We start from the raw sequence: 9,969 nt of genomic DNA, 5'->3' as shown, positions 1-9,969 counted from the left end.
ATAACTACTACTAGTCTATTTATACACAAACCTAGGGTTGCCACGTAGGCCCTAATAGAAAGTAAACTTAATAACTAAGTAAACAAAAATAAACATAAACTAGAACCTAATAGCTAAGCATAACAAACACAAACTCCAGAACCTAAATACACTTCTGGAACGCAACATTAGAAGTTTCTGCTTCTGAGCAATAGTGCTTCTGAGTAATCTCCTCAGAAACTTCTGACTCTAACAACAACTTCTGAATATTGAATTACTCTTCAATAACTAACATAGTAAATGATCATTGCAATCAAGAATGTGAAAATATAGACATTGAGGATGATATTTTTATTAATACACCATAATTCCTTAAGAGTGGTCCAATTTTAGATGATATTATCTACTTATAACCGATTATGGTTCAGATCGAGCAAATCTTTTCCTACCTTTTTTGGTCATAATTGATTACGGTCGTAGCGTAATCGACTATGATGGAGATCCGACCCTAAAATCATTCATTTCTTGGCTAAATATTTTACTATAAAAGGAGGATTTGTAATCCTTTGAAAACACACAAAAATCTTACTCATTCAATTAATATTATTGTAGTTTTGAGAGAGTAATCACTTCAGTAGAGTTATGCTTCCATAAGATGAGTCTTTTATTTTAGAATCACAAGATCAACAAATATTCTATGTCACTGATCCTGTTGATGAAAAATGGTCTATTATACTTCTAACTAACATAATAAATAATCACTGCAATCAAGAATGTGAAAATATAGACATTGAGGATGATCCTTTTATTAATACACCAAAATTCCTTAAAAGTAGTCCAGTTTTTGATGATATTATCTATATGAGAAACAATCACGAAAAACACATTTGGAACCATCACTGATTTTATTCTTAATTTCATTTAGCCCCCTAAACTTCCCATCATTTCCCTTTCTCTCCTCTACTTCCCTTTTATTTATTTTACTTTCCTTTAATTAAAAATTTAGCTTATTATTATTATTATTATTATTATTATTATTATTATTAGACTCCCTTTCCAACTCTCTTCTCTCATTAACCTTAACTTTCCAATTATTATTAATATTTACTTGCTAACAAATCAAACATAATAATAACATTGAAATAAATAAAATTATTCAAACACACAAAAAATTCAATTACTAAAATAATAAAGTTCGGAAGAAAAATATGAGTTGTTACAATTCTCCACCAATTATTGAATTTTCATTCCCCAAACTTAACCTAAAACAACAAGCCTGGACAAGACTCTTTCATTTGACCTTTAGTTCCCAAGTCATGCTACTGTAGTGTTACTCTGATGTTCTATCGCCAACTCATGACAACTAAGCAAGAATACACAAACCCTGCAACATTCTTCTTCACGTCTGGCTATCAAAATATTCTTTTTTGGTCTTGGAACATCTTTGTAGCTTCCGGACGATAATTCAAGCCATTTATATGACCTTATTCCAAAATCCTCTTTTTAAGTTCTGGTACATCTGGCAGACAATATTATCCTAAAACTTCATAATTCCATTATCGTCTGCTTTGAAGTCCATCCTTTTACCTTGGTTGATTAGTACCAATTGGTCTATCAAGCGCAAATCCAATTTTTGACCCTCGTTGAATTCCTCTAGTACATTGCTAGTTAAATTCAACATACCCAACTTCACACTTTTTGGCGTTATCTCACACACAAAGCTTAGATCTCTAAACTAGTCATTTAAATCCATCTCTTTAATCATTAATGTCGACATGTGTAATGACTTCCTACTTAACGCATCTACTACTATGTTTGCTTTACCCGAGTGATTCCATTCGAAGTTATAATCTTTCAAAAATTCCAGCCATATTCTCTGCCTCATATTCAATTACTTCCGCTCAAACATATACTTTATACTCTCATGATAATTGGAAACCTCAAATCTCGACCCATAAAGATAATGCCTTCAGACTTTAAGCACAAAAACTACTGCTGCTAACTAAAAATCCTTGGTAGGATAATTTCTTTCATGAGTGTTGAGTTGTCTAGAAGCATAAGCTACAACTTGACTTTTCTGTATAAGCACACACCTAGTCCTAATTTATATGCATCACATTATACCATAAAAGATTCACTTAGATTTGACAGGATCAAGACTCGCGTTGATGTTAATCTCTTCTTCACCTCTTGGAAACTTTCCTCACATTGAACATACCAACCATAAGCATGCCCCTTATGGGTCAACAGAGTCAAAGGAAAAGCCAGCTTCGAGAAACCTTCTATAATAACCAACAAACCTAATAAAACTTTTAACCTCGATTACCGACTTAGGCCACTCCCACTGCAATATTATGTCAACCTTAGACGGATCCACTTCCATTCCACCACTAGAGATTACATGTTCCAAAAAACTTACCTCTCGCAACCTGAATTCACCCTTGGATAACTTATTACACAACTTTCTTGTCCTTTAAGGTCTGCAACATAAACCTTAGATGTTTTGCATGCTCTTCATCCGACTTGGAATAGACTAGTATATAAACACCACGACAAACTGATCCAAATAAGGGTGAGAAATCCTATTCATATACTCCATTAATACTTCTGGAGCATTAGACATACCGAAAGGCATAATGAAGGGACATTTTAGAATTAAAGAAGAAGTATATGGATGTGGAGTGGTGATTGTGCGAGGATTTTAACTCCATTGTTAATTCTTGGGAAAGGAAAGAGAGTAATTTATTAAACAAGATCTCATAAATGAGGGAGTTCAAAGATTTAAATGATGAGTTGAACCTCATAGACTTACCTTACAAAGGGAACAAGTTCAGTTGGTTCAATAGAGACGGTAAGTCAATGAGTAGAATTGACAGATTTCTTCTATCTAGGCCTTTGATTGAAAGACGGGGGGTTGTAGGTCAATTGATAGGCACTAGGGAAATCTCTAACCACTTACCGATTTGGTTATTTAGTAATGATTCTAATTGAGGTCCTAAAAATTTTAACGTAAACGATTTTCGCTTTGAGAACAAAGATTTCATTAAGTTTGCGGAGAAAGAATGGAAGAATCTTATAGTAGAAGGAAGGAGCGATTTCGTTATTAAGGAGAAACTCAAGTTACTTAAAGGCATCCTTAATAGGTAGAACTTAGAAGTTTTTAGTAGGATGAATCTTGAGTTATAAGAGAAAAATGATGAGATCAAGGAGATGGATTATTTTCTCTCAAGTTATAAAGAGAATGAAGTGGTGGATTTGGTTAATAGAAGAAGCATCACTATCAGTTTGTTATGGAAGAACCTAGTCATTAAAGAAAATATGCTAATTCAAAAATCTAGATTGAAGTGGAACAAAGAAGGGGATTTGAAAATTATATACTTTCATAACATCACGAAAGGGAGGAATAAGAGGAAATTTATAGGGACTTTTATCATTGAGAGAGGTATGGTGGAATCCTTGAGGTAACCTGCGCTATTCTTTTTCAATCTCACACACCCAAAAAAAAATTGTCTTATGCTTTATCTTATGTTGTCCATTTAATTAACATACTTCCTTTTGAACTTCTTCATCATAAATTCCCTTTTTTTTACTTTACAACCAAATAATTGATTACTATAACATTAAAATATTCAGTTGTTTATTTTATGCTTATGGTACGACCGTTAATAGATCTATGTTAGACTCTAGATCTAGAAAATGTGTATCTCTTGGTTTCAAAAGTGGAGTCAAAGGCTCATTTAAATGTGATGTTAACAATAAGAACATTTCCATTTCTTGGGACATTGTCTACTTTGAACATATCTTCCCTTTTCAAAAAATTCAACAACATAATCCCATAAAACCACAATCTGTCTATCACACGCATACTGATGATGACCTAGATTATACCAACTTCCCAACTACACCTTCCACACCAAACCATGTGTAACACCCCATAAAATTCTTTATTTAATTTAATTAAGTTTTTTTATTAAATATTAGAATTAATTGGATTATTTGGGAAATATGGATGAAATAAGGCTAATGGGCCAGTGTTGTAAGTAGCAGTTGGGGGGTGTATCAGTGCAAAGCCCTTTTTCTAAAATTAAGTTATATTTTCATAAAATAGAATAGAGGAGTATTTTGTGAAAAGAGAACCAAAGAAGGGAGCAGAAGAGTTGAACGTGAAATTGGAAGAAGAGCAAGTGCGAAGAGGAAGAGAATTCAAGAATTCGACATCGAGGTAAGGGGGGATTCTTCTCATTAACCTCTATTATGGGATGTATGAATGATTCGATGGAATTTGTATGTTAGGATTTCGAATTGGATTATATGTCGGGTTTGGGGTTTTGGGGTTTATAGAACTTTGATGCAATTTAGGTTGTGAATGATGATTGGTGATGAACAATGATGTTAAACCTGATTAGAAGTATGTGTAAACGTGCATTTTATGTCGTATGTGTGGTTTATTCTGCTGAAACTCGTACTGGTATGATTTGAGAGTATTTGGGAGGCATAGAATGCTGTTTTCTGCAGGTTGGGATTTCTGAAATCACCGGTTCGCGCCGCGTGCACAGGGTGGCGCCGCGAACAGGTGGACTGAATGGCAGGATGTTTTGATACGCACAGGTCGCGCCGCGTACCTGTGTTGGCGCCGCGAAGGCGTAACTTTTTCCTCGCGTCGCGCCGCGTGTAGGTGTTGGCGCCGCGAAGGCGTAACTTTTCCTCGTTTCGCGCCGCGTGTGGATGTTGGCGCCGCGTGCTGTGCTGTTTGGATTTCTTTTGTTAAAGTTTAACGATGTATAACTTTTTAACTGTTAGTCTGTTTGATGTGTCGTTTCGAACATAGTGAGACTAATTCAGGGCGATATGCAATAAAACAGTGTTTGAGTTGTGACTCGAATTTAATTTAAACACTTGATTTAATTGGTTGTGGTGGATTATATTGTTATTGCATTGGTTGATGATTATGATATTTGGTTGATTAATGTTGATGATGAGCATGTTAAGGTTGATACATGCATTTCATAATCATGTTGTGGGCTGTATCCCTTATGGTGGTGGGACAGCGGTAGCTAATTCCCATTGTGTGGAATTGGTGAGAGAAGTAGCCGAATCTTTATGGTGGTGGATCGGTGAGATGGGTTATCCCATGTTTGGTACCACATGCATTTAGTTGCATTGCATTAGGTTGTCGTGTATAATTGTAACATGAATGGAAGTTGTCCAATGTTATGATTTGTGTGTATTTGTATGTATGTTGCTATATTATCTGAATATAATTGATTTGGGTGAATAATGTATGGATGAAGTTGTATTGTTTATATACCTATAACATTTGTTAATGCGAATGAAACTCACCCTTACTGTTGTTATTTTTCAGATTGAGGAGTAGCTTGTGTACTTGGTGAGGATTAGCTCGTCAAGTAGTTCGTTAGAGTCAGTTGGGTCAGTGTCATGCTCTGGTCGTGTAACACCGGGAACGTTACTTTAGAATTGGCTGATAAACTTCTGTTTTGTTTATGGTTTATGGTTGAACTATGAGTCTTCGACTCCAGATGTTTGATTATTCAGTTGTTAAGAATATTCCGCTGTGTTAACATGCTACCTGAATAATTTTTGGTTTATCGTCCCTTTATGGCATGACATGAATATTGTTTATTTTGTTAGCGTTGTAATACTCTTCTTCATGTTTTACTCTGATTTTAATGTTAATTTCCGCGGGGTTTAGAAGGGTGTTACAATAGTGGTATCAGAGCATAGTTGGTCGTTTGAGTCAGAGTCTTAGTGTCGGTTAATCCTTCGTATACGACTAGTGTAAAGTTGACACTGTCGATACTTCTTGTTCTAATGAATATTGTCTGATATTTAGCAGAACAATGGCCGGAAGAGGGGGAAGAAATGACGACGCGATCGCTGAGGCTCTGGGCATGATTGCTGGTGTGTTGGGAGGGAATGCCAATGGAGCTGGTATTGGTGCTGACAGGCAGCTGAATAGCTTTCAGAGGAACAATCCTCCTTTGTTCAAAGGCACGCACGATCCCGAAGGCGCTCAGAAGTGGCTGAAGGAAATTGAAAGGATCTTCAGGGTGATCGATTGTGCTGAAAATCTGAAGGTGAGGTACGGGACTCACATGCTGTCTGAAGAAGCTGATGATTGGTGGATGGCTAGTAGGGATGAACTTGAATCTGCAGGTGTAGCGATCACTTGGGCTGTGTTCAAGAGAGAATTCTTGCGGAGGTACTTTCCTGAGGATGTTAGAGGCAGGAAAGAGATTGAATTTTTGGAGCTGACACAAGGTAACATGACTGTGCCAGAGTATGCGTCCAAGTTTGTGGAGCTAGCAAAGTACTATGTCCACTATAACAATGATGAAGCGAGCGAATTTTCGAAGTGTGTTAAGTTCGAGAATGGTCTCCGTGATGAAATTAAGCAGGGAATCAGGTACCAAAGGATTCGTCGGTTTGCTGATTTGGTAGATTGTAGTAGAATCTACGAAGAGGACAACCTGAAGCTGAAGTCATCTCACTCCCGTGAGTTAGTTGACAAGAAAGGAAAGAAGCCTATGGACCGTGGTAAACCATATGGTAGAGGTAATTATAAAGCTGGAAGTTGGAAGAAGCCTAGTGGGGGAGACTCTAGTGCTCCTGTTAAGTGCTTTAAGTGTGGGGAACCTGGACATCGTGTTCACGAGTGCAAAAGTGAAGAGAAGAAGTGCTACCGGTGTGGTAAAGCAGGCCACATTGCTGCTGACTGCAAAGGAAGGACTGTGACTTGTTATAACTGTGGTGAAGAGGGCCATATCAGTCCACAGTGTCCTAAGCCAAAGAAGAATCAAACTGGGGGTAAAGTTTTCGCTTTATCAGGTTCAGAGACTACTCCGGAGGATCGATTGATTAAAGGTACGTGTTTTATCCATGGCACTCCTTTAATTGCAATAATAGATACTGGAGCAACTCACTCGTTTATTTCATTGGATTGTGCTAAACGTCTGAACTTGGAAATATCTGATATTCATGGAAGTATGATCATTGACACTCCTGCGTCGGGTTCAGTGACTACTTCGTTTGCCTGTTTGAACTGTCCAATTGATATTTTTGGTAGAGAGTTCGGAATGGATTTAGTATGCCTTCCGTTGGAACAACTTGATGTCATCCTGGGTATGAATTGGTTGCAATTTAATCGGGTTCATATCAACTGTTTCACGAAGACAGTTATTTTTCCTGAAGATGTCCGAGTCGAGGATTTAGCAATGACTGCTAGACAAGTGGATGAAGCCATGAAGGACGGGGCCGCCGTGTTTATGTTGATTGCATCCATGGAAGTGAAGAAGAAAGCGGTGAGTAGTGATTTACCAGTAGTATGCGAATTTCCAGAAGTTTTTCCAGAGGATGTAAGAGAGTTACCGCCAGAGAGGGAGGTAGAATTTGCTATTGAGTTAGTCCCTGGGACTAGTCCTGTGTCGATGGCGCCGTATCGTATGTCGGCATCTGAATTAACAGAATTAAAGAGTCAACTGGAAGAGTTACTGGAAAAAGAATTCATTCGTCCTAGTGTGTCGCCGTGGGGTGCGCCGGTGTTGTTGGTAAAGAAGAAAGAAGGCTCTATGAGACTGTGCGTGGATTATAGACAGCTGAATAAAGTTACTATCAAGAATCGGTATCCATTACCGAGGATTGATGATTTAATGGATCAACTGGTTGGTGCGAGTGTGTTTAGCAAAATTGACTTGAGGTCGGGATATCATCAGATTCGGGTGAAGACGGACGATATTCAGAAAACAGCATTTAGAACGAGGTATGGTCATTACGAGTATACAGTGATGCCATTTGGAGTAACTAATGCGCCGGGGGTTTTCATGGAATATATGAATAGAATCTTCCATCCTTATTTGGATCAGTTTGTGGTGGTATTTATCGATGACATTCTAATATATTCTAAGAGTGAAGAAGAACATGCAGAGCATCTGAGAGTGGTATTAGAACTACTGAAGGAAAAGAAACTTTATGCGAAACTGTCAAAGTGTGAGTTCTGGCTAAGTGAAGTAAGCTTTCTTGGGCATGTAATTTCTAAAGATGGTATTGCCGTTGACCCAACGAAAGTAGACGCAGTGTCTCAATGGGAAGCTCCGAAGTCAGTTTCCGAAATCCGTAGTTTCCTTGGTCTTGCGGGTTACTATAGAAAGTTCATTGAAGGTTTCTCGAAGTTAGCGTTACCGTTAACTAAGTTGACTAGGAAGGGTCAAGCATTCATCTGGGATTCGAAATGTGAAGAAGGATTTCAAGAATTGAAAAGGAGATTGACTAGTGCACCGATCTTGATTTTGCCGAATCCGGCGGAATCTTTTGTTGTATATTGCGATGCTTCATTGTTGGGATTAGGAGGTGTACTAATGCAGAATCAACAGGTGGTCGCGTATGCGTCGAGGCAACTCAAGGTACATGAGAGAAACTATCCGACTCATGACTTAGAGTTGGCAGCAGTGGTATTTGTGTTGAAATTGTGGAGACACTATCTGTATGGTTCGAGGTTTGAAGTGTTTAGTGACCACAAGAGCCTGAAGTACCTCTTTGATCAAAAAGAGTTGAATATGAGACAAAGGAGATGGTTAGAATTTCTCAAGGACTATGATTTTGAACTGAATTACCATCCGGGTAAAGCAAATGTTGTTGCCGATGCATTGAGTAGGAAGTCCTTGCATATGTCTATGCTTATGGCGAGAGAATTGGATTTAATTGAACAATTCCGAGATTTGAGTTTAGTATGCGAAGACACTCCTGTCAGTGTTAAGTTGGGCATGCTGAAGTTGACTAGTGGCATTCTGGAAGAGATTCGGGAAGGTCAGAAAGTTGATGTAGGGTTAGTGGATAAATTGACTCTAATTAACCAAGGCAAGGGAGGTGAATTCAGAATCGACGAGGATGGTATTATAAGGTTTGGTAATCGTGTTTGTGTTCCTAATGTTTCTGAATTGAGGAAGAGTATTCTCGAAGAAGGACATCGTAGTGGATTGAGTATACATCCTGGTGCGACCAAGATGTATCATGATTTGAAGAGGCTGTTTTGGTGGCCTGGAATGAAGAAAGAAATAGCTGAATTCGTCTATGCTTGTTTAACTTGTCAGAAGTCGAAGGTTGAGCATCAGAAACCATATGGAGCTATGCAACCGTTATTTATTCCGGAATGGAAGTGGGATAGTATATCTATGGATTTTGTTTCTGGATTGCCGAGAACGGTGAAGAACTATGAAGCCATTTGGGTCATAGTGGATAGGTTGACTAAGTCTGCTCATTTTATACCAATGAGAATGGATTACCCAATGGAGAAGCTGGCTCAATTGTACATTGAGAAGATAGTGAGTTTACATGGTATTCCTTCGAGTATCGTGTCAGATAGAGATCCAAGGTTTACATCCAAATTCTGGGAAGGTTTGCAGAAGGCTTTGGGTACTAAGCTGAGATTGAGTTCTGCTTATCATCCGCAGACGGACGGACAGACAGAAAGAACTATCCAATCTCTAGAGGATTTATTGCGTGCTTGTGTGTTGGAAAGAGGTGGTGCTTGGGATAGTTATCTACCCTTGATCGAATTTACCTACAATAATAGTTTTCACTCGAGCATTGGTATGGCTCCGTTTGAAGCTTTGTATGGTCGGAGATGTAGAACGCCTTTATGTTGGTATGAATCTGGCGAAAGTGCGGTGATTGGACCAGAGATTGTTCAAGAAACGACAGAAAAGATTAAGATGATTCAGGAGAAGATGAAGGCTTCTCAGAGTCGTCAGAAGAGTTATCATGACAAGAGACGGAGAACTCTTGAGTTTCAAGAAGGAGATCACGTGTTTATGAGAGTTACACCTATGACTGGTATCGGACGAGCTCTAAAGTCAAGGAAATTAACTCCGCGTTTTATTGGTCCGTTTCAGATTTCAGAAAGAGTGGGAGAGGTGGCGTATCGCATTGCGTTACCACCGACACTTGCGAATTTGCATGATGTATTCCATGTGTCGC

The sequence above is a fragment of the Vicia villosa genome, linkage group LG4 (assembly GCF_029867415.1).
Source record: "Vicia villosa cultivar HV-30 ecotype Madison, WI linkage group LG4, Vvil1.0, whole genome shotgun sequence".
NCBI classification, from domain to species: Eukaryota; Viridiplantae; Streptophyta; class Magnoliopsida; order Fabales; family Fabaceae; genus Vicia; species Vicia villosa.
The sequence above is the reverse complement of the archived record's forward strand: the minus strand, read 5'-3'. Positions refer to the sequence as shown.